This window comes from Pygocentrus nattereri, chromosome 11 (genome assembly GCF_015220715.1).
Source record: "Pygocentrus nattereri isolate fPygNat1 chromosome 11, fPygNat1.pri, whole genome shotgun sequence".
Classification (NCBI taxonomy): Eukaryota; Metazoa; Chordata; class Actinopteri; order Characiformes; family Serrasalmidae; genus Pygocentrus; species Pygocentrus nattereri.
Window position 1 is genome coordinate 8,250,932 of NC_051221.1, and position 23,953 is coordinate 8,274,884.

A 23,953-nucleotide genomic window follows, 5' to 3' on the forward strand; every position below is an offset into this window, starting at 1 on the left:
AGAAACATCTACCTCACTGGCCACTTTATGAGCCCCACCTATCTTACAGGTTGACTACACAGATGTGTAATTAGCCGCTCTGTGTTTTTGTCTGAATACGTTTCTCGTTTCTCTTGCCCAAGAGCGGCGCGCCTGCTCAGTCTTCCACACAAATACTTGTGTCTGTTTGAGATTTCATACCAGGGTGATACTGGAGGCCTCACACACACAGTCATAGTCATCTGGCTTTGCTTGAATGAGAGTGTGTCTGCAAACTTTGATCTTCGACCACAGGCATACACTGCATAGAAAACATAGCACTCAAAGCTATAAATTATTGGGGCTGATTTTCCAGACACAGATTAGGCCTAATCTTGGACTAAATTACATGTCTAGGTCTATATAGATCCTTAAACTTAAAAAACAGCCTTTAAAGTTTGAGTTTAGGCTTCCTATGCATGTAGACAACCAGCCTATTATGTTGTAGTTTTCAGTTAGGGTCATATACAGTACTGTGCAAAACTGAGACCAGCTTTCATGTCAATTTCCAGTCAAAATGGCCTTTAAGTTCAAGTTATTCATTTTTCAGCACCAAGAAAAAAGCAAAGCATGTATATTTTACCTGGAAGCCAAAAGCCTAAAGTATAACATCAACAATCTCAGCCTTTATTACAGCTTCCTTCCATTTTTCCATACTTTCAAAGTTCAGTCTTAGAAGCTGGCTGTTTTTTCTGCTTCTCACCATTCAAACAGCCCCAAACCCATTCAGTGATATTGAGGCCTGGGACTCTGGGGTGGTGAGTCCATTGTTCAGCTTCTTTCTTTGATGTGTCCGTCTCCTTTTCTCAGTGAGGTTCTTCTTGATCAGCTACACCTCCTTTCAGACCCATGGCGCTGTGTGATCTCCTCACAGTGGAAGGATGGACAGAAAATCCTTTGAGCGTTTTCAGACCTGAAGCAGGTTGATTTTCTCCTCTCTCTCAAAGATGAAAGCTTTCAGTGCTGTTAATCTGACAATTGTGGTGTCTACCAAGTCTTCCTGGTGGTTGTTAGGGGTCTCTTTTTTTTTCATTTTTTTGAACGCCAGTTTTGGAAACGGGAAACTTTCTGCTTCCCTGTGCAAGTGGATTAAATGATATGTCCTCAGAAATATCTGCTGAAAAACAAATAACTTGAGATTTTAAGGTAGTTGCAAAAGAATGTGATCCAGGGCAAGTCTTACATAAACAAATCCACAATAAGACATGCTGAACAATCACAAACTCCAAATACGTGTAATGCAAACAGCATATCAACTGACAAATGGTCATAAATATGCTCAGTGGGGAGAACCTCCACTGGAAATGTCCTGTATTCAATCTGGGCCATAGATCACTTTGATTCATCCCACTCTTGCTCTCCCTTTTTCTCAATGCGTGTTTATTTTCTTTCTTTTTCAACGCCCCCTCCACAGCTGGCCAGCCTGCCGTTGCTGTTCTGTGTCCTGTGGGCTAGCTTGACTTTCCAAAGGGCAGCTGTGTGTGTATGTGTGTGCGCTTGAGACCCACTATAGATGTGTGTGTGCGCAGCGTCTGTGTGTGGGTGAATGGGAAATGTTAAAACACATTCCATCAGATCAGGGCTTTTCTTCGTTGCTGGAATTTCCTAAGTGTTCTGGTCTGCGTTCTTTTTGCCTTTGTCCCGTACACAGAGAGTTATTAAAGACGGCTCTGACTGAGCTCAGACATGATTAGAATCATACGCGGCCTGCAAACGAACCCCCGCACCCCTCAGCCAGACCACCAGCATCCTAACCCTCCTCTCCTGCAGATTCACAAGCCTGAGCCCAGTGGGAGTGAGTATCAGTACCTGAATAAAACTGAAAGCAATGCGAGAGAGTTCATAAATGAGTCATACCAGTAACTGGTTAAGACTGAAAGCAGTCTGAGCTGAGCAATAAGCTGTATCAGTTATAGACTAAATGGGTTCACATTGGGTTAGTATTGAAATTAGACTGAGTTAGAGATGAGAAATGAGCTCTGTGAGAAACTGAAACCAGTATGTGTTAGGGTTCAGAACTCAGTTGCATCAGTTATGGATTAGGTATGAGTTAGATTTGAGAAATGAGTAATATCAGTAGCTTGTTAGGACTTTAATCATGACTTGATTAGTTACTGGCTAAAGCTAAAACCAGCAAGAGTTAGATTTCAGATATTATTAATTTCAGCAATGAGGCTAAACTGGAATGAGTTAATAAGGAGCTGTTTAAGAATGAAATAAACACTTTAGTATGGGCTGAAATCTGTGTGAGGTAAAGTTAGAAATAAGCCATATTAATCACTGGTTAGCCCTGGAATCAGTGTGAGATTTCAGAAGTAAGCCTGTTACTACTGTGTGTTGGGATTCAGTATTGAGCTTGATTAATTACTGGCTAAAGCTAAAACCAGTATGAGTTAGAGTTCAGAAATATGGCCTGTCAGTTACTGGCTAAAGCTAAATCCAGTATGAGTTAGAGTTCAGAAATAAGTCCTGTCAGTTACTGGCTAAAGCTAAAACCAGTATGAGTTAGAGTTCAGAAATATGGCCTGTCAGTTACTGGCTAAAGCTAAAACCAGTATGAGTTAGAGTTCAGAAATATGGCCTGTCAGTTACTGGCTAAAGCTAAAACCAGTATGAGTTAGAGTTCAGAAATGACGTCTGTCAGTTACTGGCTAAAGCTAAATCCAGTATGAGTTAGAGTTCAGAAATAAGTCCTGTCAGTTACTGGCTAAAGCTAAATCCAGTATGAGTTAGAGTTCAGAAATAAGTCCTGTCAGTTACTGGCTAAAGCTAAAACCAGTATGAGTTAGAGTTCAGAAATATGGCCTGTCAGTTACTGGCTAAAGCTAAAACCAGTATGAGTTAGAGTTCAGAAATGACGTCTGTCAGTTACTGGCTAAAGCTAAATCCAGTATGAGTTAGAGTTCAGAAATAAGTCCTGTCAGTTACTGGCTAAAGCTAAAACCAGTATGAGTTTAGAAATGGCCTCTGTCAGTTACACACTTGACGTAAAACCAGTGTAAGTTAGTGAACAGAAATGGCCAAAATTGAAAATACTGGACTAAAATAAAACCAGTGTGAGTTAGTATCAATTTCTAGTTAAGACTAATAAAAAGTTTTCAGAAATGAGCTGAAGCCAGTGCAAGTTAAAGTTTGGAAATGAGTCACACCAGTAACCTGGATTACTGTGAATTAATTCTGAAATCATTTGTTTCAGTAACTATTTAAAAGTGGAACTAGTTGGAGTTAAAGGTCAGAAAACGCCAGTATGAATTTACTCTTCCCTAGCTGAAGCTAACAGCAAATGTTGGTGGTCAGAAATGAGCTCTGATGTAGAATGAACCTGAGACCAGTGTGAGCTGGTGTTCACAAACGAGCTTCACCACTTACTGCAGAGCCTTAGAGGAAGTTTATGTTGACATTGTGAGTGTTTTGAAACTGGACACTAACATTGGAAAGGACACATACCAAAGACAATTATCTGTCGTTTTTGTTGGCAATCCTTAAAGTAAGAAAGAAAAGAAAAGAAAGGCACTCAGGTCTAAAATTCAGGCTATTAAGTGCACAAATGACAGTGTTTTCACTACATTATGCAAATGCCTTATATTAATTTCATCACTGGTGCTTGTTTCAGTTCACCTCTTCATGGTTAGTACCTGGGACTGTTTGGTCATGCTTTAAAAATGACTGTGTTTGTGGCCAGGAGTCCAAAACAGCATAACCGGACTGGTCTTCCCCCCCCCACCCCCCCCCCACCCCCCTCATTTAGTGCATTGCAGGCTTATATGGGAGTCTGTTAGGTGATGCTAAATATTTTTTTTACTTGGAAAATCAATAAAATATGGAATTTCACCATATTTGGGTTCAGACTGTTTAAACTGTCATATAATATTATGGTGTCTAATTTGTAGTCTAGTTTTTGCTTTGTGGACAAGATCATACCAGAAATGAAATATAAAGCTCTATGGAGAACTCCTAATTAAATAAAAAGCACTCTGGATGTGTCTGCTGAGTCTGTTTAGAGCAGACAGCCTCCTTTGCATGCATGCTTTCCGGTGTGTCTTCATTTAGAATGATTTGGCTGGAAATTTCCCCGACAGCGCCCGGCATCGCAGCTGCGGCAAGGCCGCCTGTGGTCTGGATCCAAGTGTGGATCATTCAGCGTGTCCAGACGTGGTACTGGGAGTGAGCGAGCATGTGTGTGCGATGACGTCAGCCTTCTAGAGGCCTTTCAGAGTCTGTCACGAAGTCTGGACCGCTTAACAGAGAGCAGCAGGGCGTGAGCAGGGCCGTGGTGCTCCTAACCAAACCTCAGCCAACCCTGAGCCTCTGCCTCTAAAAGAGCCAGTAATAGCTTCTGGAGCTGCTCTGGCAGCATACATTTCAATGCTTGAGGCACAATGTCCTTCAAAAGCCTGGAAACACATTGCCTTCTATTGGGATTTATAATCTGCATGGTTTATGTTAATACATCATACCACTGCTAGCCTAGCACTGAGCTATAAGCTAATAAATACAACCAAGCTAGCATTAGAGCAACTCCGACCTCTGTCACTGAACGAATTTGTGAAGACAACAACTAATCTCTGTTTATTGACCATAAAATGGATGCTACTTACCAGTAGTTTTCACCCTTTCAGCCAGAGAAAAAGAAGCCAAGCCGAGGCAAGATGTCTACTTAGCCACCTTGCTAACTTTAGCTTTTAGCTCATTAGCCTTTTAGCTTGTCCTCTTCATCTGATATCTGTCAGTACCGAGCAGTAACATTAAGATTATCTGTCTACCAAAAAAAGAAACATCTCAACAACAGCCAATCTTTAAAAATCCACCTGAAGCAGCTGGTAGTTTTTCAAAACCTTCAAGATACATCACCGTTGAAAATCTTGCTTTAGAAACCCCTGCAGCACCCCTGTAGGAGGGGAGTAGATATGCTTACAACAGGTGTAGCAATGGCTCAGTCTTTCATTTCCGCTGGAACGTCCCTTTCACAGCACATATTGCAGGGTGGTTTAAACACCTGAAAGGTTTGAGTGCTGATGAGTGCTCATCTCACAACAAAGGGATACAGTGTGATGCAATTGTAATCGACCAGCTTCACCCACAGTATGGTCACTTTCCTTTACACTGGACGTTGTCATCGGACATTAAGGTGTTTTTATCAAACTCTGCTTCGTTTTTCTCCAAACATACTTTTGGTGATTGAGGTCAAAGAGTCCCACTTAATCAGGCCACAGCACTTATTTCCAAGCTGCCTCAGGCTTACCTAGATGTTGTTTTGCAATGACTGTGGTGACTAGGTCATTGGGAAGCTTGCCTTTTGCTGACTATTACATGCAGATCATGTTTGTGCAAGCAGCACTGAACAGTAGAATGGTGCCTGACTCTGCGAATCAGCGAAACATTCCTGCAGATCTTTTGTTGCAATGTGGGGGGTTTGCTTTGCCTTTCTGGCAACATACAGCACTCAATCTGAGATTCTTTCTTGGTCATTCAAATCTTGCCTTGACTGCAACAGTTCCCCCTAACTGCCATTACTTAATCACATTTCAGACAGTGGAAACAGAGTTGGAAGTGCTTTGATATCTTTTTTATATCCGGCTTCTGCTTAACAGATATCAATTAGCTTCATTTTCAGATCCTCAGCCAGCTGCTTAGAGGATCCCCTGGTTGTTGAGCGAATTTATTACGCTCTGAAATTTTCATGAGTGCACATTTCCTAATGACAGTTCTTGACCTTCAAGGCCAGTCTTACCAAGTTAATTAAGACCTAACGAGAAAATTAAGTACTGAGGGGCATCTGAACTTCTGCACATGCCTCATGTAATGGTTGGGAGCGTGGAGGCAGACGCATGTGCGGAGATAAGCGACTTTTATTGTGGACAAATCCAAAATCAGGGTCATAACGGTCCAAAGTCAGATGGCCAACATGGAGAGATCTAAAGTCAGACATGACAGACAAACCAGAATCAAACAAGCACGCTCAAACATCCAAACATTACAAACAACAAAGACCAGCGACAACTGGTGGCAAACACAGGGCTTAAATAATCACAGGGTAAATGAGGGACAAGCGGGAACACAGGTGGAAACAATCAGGGGCGGAGTCACTAAACAAGGGGGCTGGACTATAAAACCAAAACACAACACGAACACATGGACAGGACTGGGAGGGGCCAATCGTGACACCACAAGTACTATTTTATTTTTTCAGATTTTAGGTTGATCTAAAATAATGTTTTGACGGTCTTCAATATATGAAGTGTGTGCAAACCAGAAAACATGTCAGTTTACATTAAAGCATGTTTGGAAAAGTGGGTGTACCCAAATTTTTGACAAGCGATGGATATTTGTAAGTCATTTCTCAAGAGGGACGTACAAAGTCAGGCCCGGTCTCTCTCCAGTTCTCACATGTCGCTGAGAAGCCGCCCCAAGCGCAAACAAAAACCCAGAGGTAAAACTGGCGAGCTGTGGTTTTGCCTGTGAACGAGTCAAGTTCTGAAGATATGAATCAGCATTAAGAAGATTCATCACATGAAAAAAACACAATCCCTGCTCTCTTTTCAGGTCCACTCCTGTTTTGATAGAAACGTTACCCCTCAGACATCACAGTTCTTGAATTTGAAGAGTCACTGCTGTGCATAGAAACTTATTTTGTATTAAGAAAAATCATCCTGTGCGTTTTTAGCATTGAAACACAATTAATTTATATATATCTGTGGAATTAATAGCGCAATTACACTTACATGATCACATAATGTGCTAAATACATAGCAAAATGACAGTAACTCCAGTTATCGGAGGGTTAATTTGACACTGGTTCATAGCTCATCTCAGCACAAAGGAAATATATGAAACACTGCCAAATCAAACAAACGGCGGATATAGCGGCGACACTGGGAGGTAAATAAACAGAGAGTGCTGGGACATTGCTATTATTTAAGCTTCTTAAATGGAGGAAAGCAATGCAATAGGCTCTGCTTTGCTCTCCCAGTTCTGTCTGATTTGGAAGCACCTTTCTTCTTGGCATGCACGCTTCCATAATAAATGAATGTGAGGAGGAAGGGTGAGTGATTCAGGTGGGGATTTTTCTGTAAAGTTAGCGGCCCAGCTGCTGGAAACTCTGAACCATCTCTACAGCCCCCCCGACTGATCAATAAATCTCTGTCCTCATATTTATCTCTGTAGCCGTTCCAGCAGTCAACTTGTACACCTACCCATGAAGAAATTCCTTCGAGATGAGGTGCATGTCTTTGAAACTTTATCTCCTAAAAAGGTTGAGCTCAGTATATCAATGAAAAGCAGCCTCGCTTTACATCCCCGGTGTGCGTCGTTCACAAGGTCGTGGATACAGTTTCTGTCTGGAGAAAGATGGTTGCTCACATAGTGCAATATGGTTCAGGGGCCGTATTACAGGAACTTCCTCTTTTTGTCCTTTTTGTCTTAACTCAAGATCTGACGGGTCAAGATGAGCTTTTTTTTTCACAACTTCGGATTACAGAAGCAAATCTTACCTTAGTTTGGGGATTTTATCTCATCTTACAGCGTCTTATCTCAAGTTAAGAAATCTTAACTTACTCCATCGAAGTCGACAATCAACGGTCGTCTCTGTTGCCTAGCAACCGACCACACGCGCACATCTGAAACTAAACACGTAGGTTAATCAAGCTAGTTAGCCAGACAGCTAACGTTACCGTTACCGAGGTAAACAAGGCCAAATAAAACCAAAGCCAGACCAACTGAGAGTTGAGACTAATGTGGCAGCGCTTTGCGTGATCATGTCTGCAGCATCTGGGGTTTTAAAAACGCTGTTAGGAAAAAAATGAAATCACCGTTTTCAATGTAGATAAATGCAACGTTGTTATGCTCGCTATAGTAAACTGTGCTGCCGGTCACTGCACTAAACAATAGAAACGGACGGTTTAAACAGAAGTGAAGACGCTCTGGGTTTATCTTAAAGTTAGGACAGCGTTTAGGAGATTTCGTCTAGTTAGGATGTTCCTGTAGTACTATTTTCTAATCTGGAGTTAGAGGATCAGATTCAGATTCAGATTCCTTTATTGATCCCAGGGGGGAATTGCAGTTGTTACAGTTGCAGCGATTTATATAAAAGAATAAACACTTTAATAATTTAAAACAATATAGAAAAGTTGCAGTATGTACATGAGATTTAAGTACGTATGAATCCAGTAAAGTGGAGGTGATCGTGATAATATGAACTTAAGAACTGTTGTTCTGTTTTAGCTTCTGTCCTAAATTCAGTGCTAACTGAAGTTGTCATGGTGACTAAACAGATCAGATTTCAGACTTAAGAAGTTTCTAAAATATGGCCCCAGAGCAGAAAATGCACTGGACTGGGATAAGTTGGGTCCACTGACATTCACCATTCTATGCACTAATTTTGCACTGCACTATTTTTATTTCAACATAATGAGAGCAGATGCTTATGGTCTGCATGATACAACGAGAAGAAATGCTGGATAACTGTTGATTGTTTTTGATAACTCTATTTGGCTAATATACTTGCTATGTTATTGATATGTTATTCCAGGTGATTGCTAAGGTGTCGCAATGCCATTAGTATTGTTATCTTAAATGCTTGAAAAGGTGCTGCTAGGTCATTGCTATGGTATCCCAGGTGGTTGTTAAGGTGTTACTAGCTACTTTATTACATTATTTATAGTATTATGTGCGACATAAGAGGCGTGTCCATTTGACTAAAAGGTGTATACTGACTGTGGTGGAATGAGAAGTAGAGGTATAAGCATTATATATCAGAGACATTACTCAGTTTCAGGATGTTGAGCATTTCAACAATTCCAACAGGAAAAAAAATGGACCACTGTAAATCTGGTAAACAAGCAGAAGCAGTCTTTTTGGAGTGTAGACTCTAGGGATTTGTGATTTTGTGGTTCTAGCTTGAAAGCTATAGGAAGAGTAGTGTTGCGAATTTTTGACTGAAGAAGAAGAAGATGATACATTTACAGCATTTGGCTGATGTTCTTATCCAGAGCGACTTACAATTTGATCATTTTACACAGGTAGGCCAAGGTGGTGTTAGGAGTCTTGCCCAAGGACTCTTATTGGTATAGTGTAGGGTGCTGCCCAGGTGGGGATTGAACCCCAGTCTACAGTGTAGAAGGCAGAGGTGTTAACCACTACACTATCCAACCACCCATGATAAAGAACAGTAAGTTGGATCATCAAGCCAATTAAACATTTAACATTCCAGACCAAGCTGACCTCAATTTTAGATTAGAATGGCTAGTAAAACATGTGAATGACTTCAAAAGAGAGTTTATTATTGGTGCACAAACTTCAGGGTCTTCAGTCACAAAGTGTAAACTAGCTAGTCTTTCATTCGGAACAGTGTCATCTGTATTTAGAACAGTGGCAGCTGCTTTTAGATATTTGAGAACGATATAGGAACATAAGGTTGAAAGCGTACATTCAGTGAATGTGATGCTCATGCTTTAGTGTGATTATGTAAAGTGTTACTGTTCCTCAGTTGCCTGTGAACAGCAATGCTGCTTAGATCAGACTGTACACCTGCAGTTTATAAGCCTCTCATTACAGTCATACCCATAAACAGTCAGTGACGTATCCAGGATCTAGACACTGTCTAGAAAACTCACGAAATTGGCTCCACCAATTGTAAATGAAAGCGTCTGATTCCTCTGTCACTTCAAAGTTATGCTGATAGTTCATCTAGTGCCTGAGGCCTTCTCTTCAGCTCCTGAAGTCCTAACTAATGAGAGAGTTTCTTTGCTGTATCTACCTAGATACCATGGAGACAAACAGTTCCTGATTGGCCAATGTTACCCTCAGCATTTCAAGAATTTAAACTATATTTAGTAATGAAACAACTCCATTAAACAAACTCTAATACGTGTAAAGTTTTAAGACCTGCACAATTCAGTAGTCTAAATATGTGTTTTCAGTTAATATTTTTGAGTCATTTTATGGAAACGTCCATTTTTGTGTCCATAACATTTACCAATATATGACACTTCAAAAACATAAAGTTACAAAAACATAAAGTTACAATTTATTTATGTTTCAAAATAAATCAATGTTATTTTAACAGTTACACCTTCTTGAGCATCAACTTAGGAATACAGTCTTTAAATTAATTATATAGAATTACAAGCACCACAGAAGTGCTCATCTTCACAGTCATGTGTAAAGGGTGAGTGTCATATATTGAGGTAAAAAAAAAATATTTTCTGCCATTTTAATTGCAAAAATCTACACATGACTACGAAATGTATGATTTGATTTACATGAAAAAGCCAAATAAATATTATAAAATATACAATGAAAGTTGTGGTCCCCAGCAGACATGTCACCGGTGTTACCTCATAACGTAAAAACTCTTATTTTGAAATAAAAGTCACACTGATGACATCACTTGACTTCCTTTTGCCTGTTTTGAAGAAAAGCACATGGTGCGTCCGCTGTGTCTTTCAGTTATCAGAGATTTTCTCATTTAGCTCATGATTTCATATGAGCCCTTTAGTTGAAGTCACTGGTGTGACCGACTTTATTCTGAGGTAACTGTGAAAAAAATAGGAAACTGGGTTGGATTCCATGTTTCAGTGGATATCCCATGTGGTTTTGATGCTCAGTAGCAGCTATTTTGTTTTAAAATGTCTCTGGTGTCACGTTTCTTATGTGTAACACCAATGACGATCAGTAACACCACTGACTCCTGTGGGTGGATGGATTTTTTAAAAATGGACGTTTCTGTAGAATGACCCTTTTATGTTTTCACTAGTTATCACTTTTTGCAGTACCACTGGAAAAGTCGTTTGATTATAATAATAAATCTCAAACAATATAGACACAAATGTAGCGTTTCCCCTCACACCATGTTGACTGACTGAGATGTGAGCACTATATGCAGAAACACAAGTTTCACATTCTGTCAGAAACAAGCCCTTAATGTGAGGTAATTCACTCAGAAAAACACTCAACTTACATGATTCAAACGGTTGCAGATGAATTAAATGTGTTACATCATCACAGTTGTTGCCAAAAGAAGCAAAAGTCTGTGTTTGTGCAGCGTATTTTATTCGTGTGCAACCGTTTAACACATTTAAATGGTGAAGCTTGTTTCAGAGCATGCATGAGAATCACACTGGGACTGTAGGAGAGACAGGAGGCTCCCTCTCCATCTGTTTTGATCTGTCCTCCTCAGAACGTAATCAAAATCATCCCATCATACGAGTAAACAGAGCAGCGGTAGAACGACCCGGCCTGCCTCCACTGACGGACGACCTAAAAAGACTTAATCTGTATCACACAGTCTCGATTCACTTTGCTCTTCAATTTACCCTGCAAATGACATTAGGCATTGAAGCTCAAAATGTTGGCACCTCCCTCCATCTCTGTCTCCCATACATACGGCCTCTATCACTCTCTCTTCCTCTGGATGCGTAATGCAGCATTCCTGGAACTCAGTGGTCCCCAATGTGATTGTGCAGCTCTGTGAGTTTCATTATTTAGGCCCGCGTGGCTATAATGGGCATGTACTCTTGTCCTTTTGTGCCAAGGCCTGTCCCTCCTCTTGCATGGTCAGTGGAACTGCACAGCAATTAGAGCACCAGTTTACTGAGTTATTCACTGCCCACACTGACAGCTACATTGCTGGCGTTAGGGCGGCTGTTCAGATTTCGTTTTAAAGGGGAATTCCACCATTTTTTTTTAAATCTCTGAATAGTTCAGTCTTTGAGATGCAAGTAAAGTCGTCAGAGCGGTTTGGTGTGAAGTGGTTCGCTATAGAGAAACTTACAGACGCTGGTTTCTTTACAGTGGTGGTGATAGGAACCATACGCCACAATGTCTACAACACATATAACCATTTTATTTACTGTCCAAATTCACCAGTGAACCTAAATGTGTCATCTGAGTGTTTATGTAATGTTATATGGAAAAGTAGCTTATTCATAACCACTTCATGTAAGTCGTTAAGAGTTTTTAGAGTCATTAAACTCGTCAGACGTCTGGTTCCTATCACCACCACTGTGAACAACTCTGACTCGGTAAGCTTCTCTAGAACAGAACATTTCACACCAAACCACTCTGAATGACTTTGATTACGTCTCAAACGTTGAATTATGCAGATGTTTTGAACAATTTGTGAAATTCTCTTTTAAATTTACAGACTTCCCACTTAGTCCCAATGCAGTCAATCAGCCAAGATATGTGTGGTGTCCAAAGTTTTTTTTTTTTTTTTTTATTGCTGCACTGAAGCTAGGATGCTATGACATAATGGAAGCGTCTATCTATAAATTAGCATCAGGCAAACTGTCTATAATATCACACATTTATGAGTACTCTACCTGATGTCTGAGATAATAGGATTACTATAGTTCTGAGAAGCTGATTTGGCCTAAAATGTGCATTCATGGTGGGGAGGTACAGGCATTTTTTCATCAACATTACATGTAAAACTTGGTGGTTTTGGATAGTAAATAAAATGGCAATATTTGTGTTGTAGTCACTGTGACCCCTGGTTCCTGTCACCACCACTGTAAAGACATCTAAGTCTGTAAGTTTCCCTACAGGGAACCATTTTGCACCAAACCACTTTGAATGACTTTCTCACATCACAACCACTAAAATTAAGTAATGTCAAAAAGATGCCTGACGATTTGAAGGCCTCAAGACTGCCTGCTGTTGTTTTTAGCTGAGTGAAGTTGTTTTGTCCATTTATTGAGCCTTAAACATGAAGCAAACCTTGGAGGATTTAGACTGTCCAAATATGGCCTTTGAGTGTTCAGTCTAACAGGAAAAGAGCGCTGCCCTATGATTCATGGCCGTGTTTGTACAGCTACCTATTCTCCCTCTCTCCCTCCCGCTCACTCCACCAGGCCTGGGAGCAATTACAGCCCGTGACTTCTGCCATATGGGCCCTGGCTTCTCGGATTCTTACTCCCCTGATTTTACAAGCCCCCCCTCATATCTTTTCCATTCAGCAACTCAAGCTATTTTTGTTCTGTGGATATTGAAAGGTACTTTTGTGCCCCCTCCTCCCACCCTCCTTTTATTCCTGCCACCGGCCTGTCTGTCTTTCAACAGTCATTTGGTCTGTTGGAACAGGTTTATTTATGCAATAGCTTTCATGTGTGGGAATTGCGCGGGAAATATATATCACACAGGCACACAGGTTTAATGGCGGGAGTAAATTTGGTCTAAATGTGACTCCTGCTCTGGCCTCTGTGTTTATGTAGTAAGGGTTTTTATGCAGTTTTGAGGGTGGCACTGCTGGGGTACAGCTCCCACCAGAGTATGTGGAAACTAGCCCTTACTGCCTGGCCCTGTGGTTTCCTTTTATAGGATTGGGATTAAGATTTAGGGACAGGAAAGTGATTGAACCCCAGTATTCCCCCTCTTCATCTCTGCCACAATTACATTGTGCATTAGATTTACAGGCTGGCTGACCAAGTCGTTAGATCTTGCGGTGAAAACTGTGCCATGATTTTTCAATCAGAGCAAAAAATGAGGCCAGTGAACACAATGCAGAGCCTGTCACTGGACTGAAGAGGCCTTTTCCTCCCAGCTGACCCCGTGGCAAGTCTCCAGAGGCCAGGTCACGAGCAGGAGCGTGAGCACAACCATTAGCATAAATTTGGGCACAAGTAAAACTACACATATGAGAGCAAGCACCAACATGGGCACTAGCACTAGTACAAATATGGGCACAACTACATACACTAGTGCATGGCACATACAATGAGAAAGGCACATGCCTGATCACTGGAGCGAACATTGGCATGGACACTGGCACAAGCATGAGCGTGTACACTAGTGAAAGAATGCTGAGCACCCTGCTGAAAAAGACCATTAGAACCTTTAGAGTTAAAACCGTTTAAGGTTAAAACCTTCATGATCAGAATTGGCTTAATGGTTACCATTAGAGACCACTAGTTTCCTGTGTAGCACCTTTAGGTTCCATAAGGAAATCATGAGATGCATCTGGAATCAGTCATGGGTCACATGTTAAACTTATGGGTTTCTATGTTGTTTTTTTCCAGCGGGACAGACCCGCCAAACTGATGCTTCAGACAAGAGCCTGACACTGAAGCTTATTGGTAACAGAGTGCCAAGGCAAACAAAAACATGGACACCAGTAAAACCATGGGCAAAAGCAGGAAAGTGGGCTCTAGTATGAGCACCTGCACTAGCACAAGCGTGGACACAGTCAAGGGCACTGGAATAAGCACTTGCACTAATGTTAACTAAGAATGGGCGCTGGAGTGAGCAGTAGTGCACGCATGAGCACAAACATATATACTAGAATGAGCACTTACACTAGTGCAACCATGAACACTGGAGTGAGCAAGCATGGGCACTAGAATGAGCACTTGGTCTAGAGCAAGCACAAGCACAAGCAAGGGCACTGGAATAAGACCTTGCACTAGCACAAGCCTTGGGCCAAGCTAGGGTACTGGGATGACCATGTGCACTAGCGCAAGTATGGGTAACTGAATGAGCACTTCATCTGGTACAAGCATAGGCACAAGCAGGGGCACTGGAATTGCCCTTGCACTAGCACAAGTGTGGGTACTTGCACTAAGCATGGATGGGCACTGGAGTAAGCAGTAGTGCCAGCATGGGCACAAGCATATGCACTAGAATGAGAATATACACTAGCGCACATATGTGTAATGGAATGAACACTTGGTCTAGAGGAAGCACAGGCACAAGCAAGGCCCTGAAATGAGCACTTGAATTAGGGGAAACATAAGTATATGCAAAAGCATGTACACTAGTGCAAGTCAAGGCACAAGAATGAACCCATACCTGAGTGTAACCACAGGCACAAACAGAATTACAAGCTGAATTCAAGTGGCTGAATTGGTCTACACATGGGCACAAGTACAGTCAATCTCTTCACTGAATCTGCAGGGCAGATGTTCTCTCTAACCTGAGCCTGACACTGACCCACACTGCCTTCACTTCCTTCCCCTCTCTTCCTGCCCTGCATCATCCTGAGCTGGAGGAAAGCAGAGGCTTGCTGCCTCAGGTGCACAGTAAAGCCTAGAGAGATGAAAGCATGATGTCCATTCCCTGGGAGCTGTAGATCATCAATGGGCATTAATATACAGGCCTGGCTTTCCCATAATACCCCACTGCTCTATAGGACAGGAGAACCCCTGAGGCTACAAAACAAGATACAGACGGCAGATGACACCTAGGCCTCATCCTTAATCTCTTTGGAAAATGTGAGCATCCCAAAACTTTAGGGGATCCCTGGTGCAAGAGTTGAACTACAGATGAGTTTTGGGGTCCACTGACATAGTCCTGGACAGTTATTTCCAAGTTTTTCCTGCATTTAAACACCTGGGCTTGTGGTTTAATTTAAATCACCTCTGCACACAGCACTTTCACACGATTAAAAGCAGCACCCACTGCTCTAGGAGGATCTTTAGGGCTTTCCAGCTGGGGATTTTAGTGACGGGTTCACAGCTTAATAATGGGCCTGCCTTTCTTGTCAGTAAACAGAGGTTCCAGTGCAAGCAGAGATAAGTGGAAGCAGACTAAACACTGAATTTGGGGGTTTACATTAGCACTTTCTCCCTCACGCTCTCCCCACCACTGTATTTTCCCTCCTTTGAATGCCACTTATCTGGGCCACTGACTTTTGATGTCTTTACAAAGCTCCTGCCTTTGCAGTTTTATAGGCCCATCCTGCCATTCAGAAGGGATCAAAGGTCAACGGTTGGGTTTCGCCTCAGCCATCCTCCCCTGAGGTTTTGACATTTTAATGGATCTTCAGATCAGTTCAAAGATCCTGAGCACATTCTTCAGAGCAATAGTTTGAGAGCCCTGCTATCATGGTTTACAATACAGTAAATAAGATCATAACAGCAATTAGCACTGGAGTTCTTTTTAAAGCAGAAGTTCTTTACTTTTTAATAAAATCATATTGTAAAAAATATATTGACAATGTAAAGCAGTAGTTTTGATTGTTGCTTTAGGGCCACCTCTGATCAAATTACCTGTTTTGAAGCACATAATCACACTTCCTGCACATTTTTAAGCATAATTACGGTTTATTCCCTGAATTTAACATATTGGGGTCCGGAGTGGGGCATTATATATGTCCTGCGCAAAAGTTATGGCACAGAACATTTGCAGAAAAAAAGCATTGGTTCTCAGTGAAGAATGCGTTAACTGATTTCCCCTTTTGTTCAAGTTTCTGCATACGACCGTCTTCTCTACTGTGCCTACGGCTTGTTCAACATGCAGGGGGACTAAAAAGAGGGAACACATTACCCTGCTTTCTCCCTTCTCTCTGCTGGCTCCTTGTTCAATTCACAGATTTATTTCAAGACTTTATTATTTGTTTTTTAAGCCTTGCCCCTTCTTACATTACTGATTTACTCTCCCTCCATTCTAGCTTAAGACCACTGAGATCTGCCTATCAATTACATTTACAGCCTTGCCTTTGCGATAGATGGAACAGCCCACCACTCAGTATTAGGCCTGCCACTATATCAGCTTTCAAATCTCAACTTTAAACCCAGTCATTAGCATTTTAGGGCATCTAAATGGTTCATGTCATGGGAAAATAAACTTTCCTCACCTCGTTTGAAATAGTTTGATGTGATGCATCAACAGTGTACCATTCCTTTTCCAGTCCATGTCTAAGCTGAAAAACAGCCTGTTTTGAATAAAGTGTTTTTGTGATGTCACAACATCCAACACATGGTGATTGGTACAGCGTAGTGGGTAACACCTCTGCCTTCTAGGAGTAGACGGGTTCAATCCCCGCCTGGGTGAGCACCCTACACTATACCAAAAATAGTCCTTGGGCAAGACTCCTAACACTGCCTGTGTAAAATGATCACACTGTAAATTGCCCTGGATAAGAGTGTCTGCCAATTGCTGTGAAGGGAAATTTACACGTTTCAGCTTGGATTGCTTTCTAAACAAGATACAATACAGGCAGCCAAGGTACAGTATGCACAGTAACAAAAACAGTCAAATAGTGGATAAAAACGGTCATGTTGAAATGAATAATGACTGATTTTGGCACATAAAACCACAAAAATGGGGAGTGAAGGAGTTGTCAATGTCTTATTTACTGCGCTAAGCATGTTGGTTTTATGTTCATACTGTTTTGCTTGTCCTTTTTGTCTCATTCATTTATATTCTGTTGCTTTATTGTTTTGTTAGGCTAGTTATTCTGCCCTTTTTTCAAGTTTTCATATTGTTTTGTTTATTGTCTTTTGGTTTGTTCTCTTTTTGATCTTTTCTCTGTATTACTATGCATATGTTGGTGGTTCATCTGCTCTTTTTCCGCTTTTGTCTTTTTTTTGTCTTTTGTTCTCGTCTTCTTTCAGAGTCCCTATTGTATTATTAGTTTATCTGCTCTTTATGTACAGTGTCACTTCAAACGTCCTTTGAGCGAAAGAGTGCCTCGGGGTAAATATGATAATGATGACAGTTAACATGAGATTGCCTCTAGCTTCCATGCCTGGTCAGGCACATTAGCAGCTACAGCTGACCTGTGACCTGCATCGTTACACGCACAGGGTTGGGTCTCCTCAGCTGTGTTAACAGCTTCAGGTGCAGGAATCCAGACGTTTTAATGGTAGGAAGTGGTGGGTGCCGCAGGGTGAGACTCGGTGAGAGCACTTAGCATTACTCTTGGGTTTGGAACGCGCACTGGCTACAGTTGGGGAAAGAATTTCCTTTGTTTTGAAGGGAAAGCCTGGCGGGCGGGAGTTGGGGTGGTCAGGACAATTTAACATTAACTAGAGTTCGACAGCTTTTCTTTTTCCAATAGTGGCGCAAAGCAGATGATTAATGTGAGTGCATTAACAGTAAAATGCAAGCTTGTCACTGTGTCACGTTGTAACAACACAGTGTCTGTGTCTGTTGTGGGATTATAATTGTTTTATTGTCGCGACTGGCTAAAAAGCCAAATGGTTGATTTCAGAGCCTTATTCATGTTTTTTTTGATGTCGTTCCCATAAACTAGTCTCAGAAAAGGGAAAAAACAAACTCCCTCTCTGATTGTGGACATTTTCTGTGCCAGAGAATAAAGAGTTTTACTCTTTTTTTTTTGACTGTATTCATTTAAAAATAAAAAAAGGCCCGACTCAGAGGCTGAAGACTGTAAAAGAGCAGACCACAGCAGACGTGTTAAACTTCATGTAAATCTGATGCAAAACAGATTTACTGCTGGTAATGCAGTATGGAATAATAAGTCAGGAGTTGCTCTACTTTCCAGCTCTATAAACCAGCCTACAGCACATAAAGGCCGAGCCTCAGCAAAGCAAAACATGGCAAAATTCAGACTGGTATGAAGTCGTATACCAGCGGCTGAAAGCATTAACGTATGCGACGGGCTTCTCAACATTACTTTGGAAAGAACTGCTCAGCCTCTTAGGTCTCATTAAATTCCAGCAATAAGGGAGGGAAAGCAGCAGCATCCTTTGGGAATACCCCTGTATAAAGACTGTTCTTTCTCTCTCTCTCTCTCTCTCTCTCTCTCTCTCAGGCTCAGCCTGCTGACTGTTTGCTATGATTCAGGCTCACCTCTCTGCAGCAGATGTGCTGTGTGGCATCAAGGTGCGACCACAGACGTGTCCTCACCCTGGATGTCTGGATCAGACTCATCTTTGGTAACTCCAATTACATTATCGCTTCCCAAAAAGGCCATGTTACTGATATTTCCGATCAGGCCCTGCCTCCTGAGTTTCTCACACACCTGTGGCATCACACGGAGACAGCACAGAAAGGCATTATCCACAAGGCAGACGTTCTGCAATGTCAATCTAACACTAAAGGTGCATTTAAAGAGCCCATATCCTGGAAAACTTAGCTTTTTTCTGGAATAAAAGAGTGCCATGTAATGTGTAAACATTGTATATGGACCATTCTACTGAATCAGTTCAAACTGCAGTTCCACAGTAAACAGACAAATAAGCTTTTAAATACTTACAAGGATTACGTTGTGATTTATTTGAACCCACCACATTAAATAAGATGATACTAAGCAAAATATATGCAAAATCATAATTTACATACACTTAAAAATGATGGTTTTCCAATGGTTCTTTGGTAAAATGAATGGCTCTATATGGAACCATGAGCATTCTGAGAACCCTTTGTATGATTAAAGGGTTCTTCGCATGGTGAAAGGGTTCTTCAGATTGATAGAGGATGTGCTGTATAAGGTTCTATATGGCACCAAAATGGGTTCTTCTACTGTTATGACGTCAGGCTTGTTACGTTAAAAGAGCCCATTTTGGTGCTATATAGAACCACTTTCTGAAGAACCCTTTAACCATGCAAAGAACCCTTTAAGCATGCAAAGGGTTCTTTGAGTGCTCACGGTTAAGAACCAACTTTTTTTAAGAGTGTTGCTAGCATTGTGCTAGATAGTGTATCCAAACTACACGCTAGGTTGCCATTTCATGTAGTTTTCCCCCTTTCTTTTAAACATGTTTACTGTGTGCTGCACTTCTGTCCATTAGAATGTTTTATTCAAAAGAAAGGCTCATTATTTGAAAGTGTATCGAACCTTAAGGGTGTCAGTTCTAATTTCCAAAGCTGAAATTTTACAAGTCTAAGTTGAGTCGTTAGCCAGTGAGTCCCGTTATTAGCTGCAGACATTGCATTGTATGAAAGTTATGCCCTAATAAAACACCTATAAGACCCAAACTGCCTCAAATAATGAGCTTTTCATTACAGACAAAGCCCTTCTTAAGGCCAGAGGCTAGAACTGAAGCGCTACATGCAAAAACGGAGACAAATTAACTTAAAATGGCTGGTTAGCTTGTGTGCTTAATGGTAAATATGCTAGTAAAATAGCTAATCCAGCTGAAGTTTTAGGATGTTTTATCTGTAATGTACTAAAACTTCAGATTAGCTGACTCAGTTCTCCAACCATATCACAGCCCATCTATACACAGCCCAGGGCCTAGTTTAGAAAGACCACCTCAGCCTGAAACATGTTGTTATGCGGTAGAGAAAGCGATTCAGACGGGACCATCTAACAGTGATTCATTGTAGACCTGTACGATTCATTTTGGAAAGAGGACCCTGCTGCTCATGCTGTTTTAATGAAGAAATAAGCCAGTAATCCAGTGGGAGAGCGTGCATGTGAAACGTCTGGGTGATGTAGTGTTCTTATCTGCAGGGATTTGTATTTTGGCTGAGATGAGGCGGACAGCTTGATGTCTGAGGGGGAGGTGCTTCGATCAACAATGACCCTAAAAGGCAAAAGCTATTTTTGTACTGGGTAAATATCAGGACCACAGGCCTGTGTTCGAGACAAAACACCCACAAACAGCCCTACCACTTTGGTTTGGGTTCTTAGGCATAAAGTCCACAATCGGCCTCTCTTCTATCTCCTTAACATTCTTGGTTTATGACATCTTCACAGGCAGATGTTTTCTGTGAAATAAAAACAAGCACACATGCCACAAATGTAGTGTCCTTCACTACAGAAGACAAAGAAGAGCGTCCTTCACTGTGAAAACCCACTCCAAGCCCCTTCCGCTGCTGCAGGGTCAGCTACAGCTGAGAGCTTCACCATGTTTTTTTACAGTCATCACTGAGCTGCTGTTTCAGAGATCCTGGAAAACTCTGGCTGCAGAAAAGAGACGAAGACAGCGACGTCTCACAACGATAGCATGAGCAAAGCGCGTGGCTCAAGTGCAGGATAGACAAACTGCACACTTTCCCAAGCGTTTTTTCTCTCACCCCTCTGTTCATGTGGGCTAGGCCTGTACGGTTTGTTGTGGTGTACAGACGTGTTTAGTCTGCCAGGAACGGGCCGCTCTTGAGGTTTGGGGGAGATAAAAAAAAGCAGACCATAATACTACTACAGGGAACATTCCACCTCATGTATCAGACACATTACATCATCTTCCTCTTTCTCTGCTCAGGGCCAGGCATCATCTTCTGCAGAAGGCTCAGTGAGGAGCTAAGGAGAACCCTGGGATTATGATGTACAACCTGTGGCTATTAGAGCTATAAGTTCAGGCTGCTAAATGTCAAAACATGATGAAGAAAAAAAAAACCCTCCTCTATGGTAATGCTAATTCGAGCTAGCACCCATACTGGATTTTCAATGGTATGTTAGCGCTAAGCTACCGCTAGTGCACATGACCAGTGTTTTGCTGTATCCCACAGACATTTAATGTTTGTAAAAGACTTTTCATTTCATCTCAAGCGTGTAGCGGACTATACTGTATATTTCACCCTGTATGTAACACTTTTACAGTCTCTTTCAGTAAAGCGAGCGACATTGAGCTGCCATTGTGTTCCATTTCTAACATGACTGAAACCTGATAAACAATGGCTCATATTCACAGTCTGTGATGTATCTAGAACTTCACGAAAGGCTTTGAGACATTTTGACATTTCTTTCTCACAATAAAAGTTTCACCTCTTTTAAATCAAATGTGATTGACAGTTATGTTGTCGACCTAAAATTTCATGCTGCTTTCAGGTGGTCTCGGTTTTACCAAGTTTCCAGTGAAAACCCACCTCTCAAACAGCCTTGAAGTCAGAAGATGAAGTCAGGTACATTGAAATTATGGAAGTCGCATGAATTGGAAGAGCTTTGGCATCAATCCTATTTAATTGGCATAGGATAGGATCAGTCCATGAAAGCCAAGTAATCCAATATAATTAATGGTAACAGTAGTTAACTAAAACATGTACATAAACAGGCCAAAAGTGGTAGATGCGAGCTACGTATTCAGTTTCACTTAAGAAATCACTCTACAGAAAGTAAACAACGTGAAAATAAAAATACAAGAAAATACTGAAATTTAACTATTTTACACCTACACAAAAAATACACAAAATATAGGGACCTATGTAATATGTACAAATATATTTATATTTGTAAAGTGACTACAACAATTAGTCACAACCTCCACGCTTTCTTTACCCTTTGATATAAACCATATGAATGAATGTGTAAGAACAGGATAACCTAACACTGGGAACATTGTGTAATGTTCAGAAAACACCTTAAAGAGTGGTACAATCGTGCTGAGGTATAAAAGGAGCACAGAGAAAAGGTCTAGTCCTTTATAAGCAAGGATAGGTCGAGGCTCACTGCTTCCCCTTTGAAATAGAATAATACCTCATGTGCAATACTTCTTGTGCAATAATCAATGTGCAGTACTTGTTAAAATCCTTGTAGTGTAAAGATTATTTTGCTTATTCTATTATTATTATTATTATTATTATTATTATAAAGGATAGAGCTTTTTTTTAATCTAAATGCGTCAGCGAGTAACCAGAGATTTTAAAATCAGCAATCTTTGCAAGATAAGACTGTACTCTGCACAGTGTACGCCACATGTCAATAAGATGCAGAAACACTGCCGACTTCTTTGGGCTTGACCTCAACTGAAATACACTGATGCACAGTGGAAATGAGTAGTTCAAAAGCCAGTGTCTGTCATTGTATGGGTTTTTTTGGGGGGGGGGGTAACCTACATATCTGTGAAGGCACCATTAATGCTGAAAGAAATATACACATTTTGGAGCACCATGCTGCCTTCTAGATGACGTCTTTTTCAGAGATGTCCATGCTTACTTCAACATGGCAACACCAGCCCACATTTTGTAACTTACAACAGCATGGTTGTGTTATCACAGACTGTAGGTGCTATTGGCAATGTGTGGTGCATTATGATATTTATATATAAGGAAAGGAGATAAACATCTCAGTGGTACATGCTCCTGTACCAAAATTTTGCAGTGTTGCAGGCATCCAATTTGGAATTTACAACAAATTTACAACAAAAAAACATTTATAACAAATATTGTCAACCCAGTGCCATCAGGTAAATCTTAGCAGTGCAGGCTAAGTGCAAAAAGCTCTGGAAGGCCCAAGTAGTAACATATGCAGAAATATTCTGATCTTTTTGCTCCGCTCTTATTACATTTCCCCCCATCTTCCTTTGATTAGAAGCGCAGCTGAGTCTCATTATACTCTCCCATATTATCCTCCCAGTCTGACTCATGATCGCATGGAAAACTTTATTTTTCTGGAGGCCAACTTTCACTTTGAATCTCTCTTTTTAGACTGAGTAGTAGCTGTCTTCCAAGAAGAGGCAGAAAGGGAGGAGGTATCATTTTCTCTTTAGCGCTTGCCATGTTGATGACACTGCTGCCAGTGGCGTGTTCTTTGAACGCCATTTCTCATCACGTTCCTCCTGAAAGCTCTATCACATGCTCTGACATGTAGGACACTGCGGTTCGGGCCTACATTACCACCAGGCTCTTAGGGAGGAACTTGGGGCTACAGGTGCACCTCAGCAAAAACTCCCTACAATCTTTCTTTAAGCTTTTTACTCCCCTTTCCTCAATAAATCGTAGTATAAAATATAGAGACTGACAAAGATTACAGACTGCGCCCAAACAAGCCCAGGGACAAACATGAGTGGTTTACAAGCCCGAGTTCTGAGGGCGCTCCGCTAATTACAGAGTGACAAGAGGCAGCTCTCACACAGCAACATCCGACAAGGATGATATCATCTTTACTATGTAAAACACATGCTTTGAAATCTGAGGGCTCATACCTTGAAATCCCATTAAAATGGGATGATGCCTCTCCAACAAAAATAACAGTGAGGTTTCAAAATACATCACAAGCTGTTTTCTTCCACATTTCAGTACCATATTATGATTAACGCACCATTATCTGCCACTATTAGAACAAGAAAAATGTGTTATTTCATTGTGTTAAATGGGATTTTTTTATAATAGTAATATCACAACTTGTTTTGGAATGAAACTCCAAAATAGACTTTGGCCTCACAGGATGGTAATAATAACAATAATAATGGTAATGTTCAAGCCCATTATTTGTGTCAGTAACGTAAATGTATTCAGGCCTAAGCTTTGGTGCTATCCAATCATTCAGAAAATTTCTAGAGCAACATTTTCCAGTCAGAAGATTAGGAAAACT

At 41.1% G+C, this 23,953-nt stretch overlaps 1 long non-coding RNA gene across 1 annotated transcript in view; it reads left to right on the forward strand.

The window, feature by feature from the left end:
• LOC108436841 overlaps positions 1-21,375 on the forward strand; it is a 44,573-nt gene extending 23,198 nt beyond the window's left edge. Inside the window, exons 2-3 of the long non-coding RNA XR_001858554.2 lie at positions 18,512-18,635; positions 20,907-21,375. This is a non-coding gene — a long non-coding RNA (uncharacterized LOC108436841). The remainder of the gene's footprint in view (positions 1-18,511; positions 18,636-20,906) is intronic.
• The last annotated feature ends 2,578 nt before the right edge of the window (positions 21,376-23,953 follow it).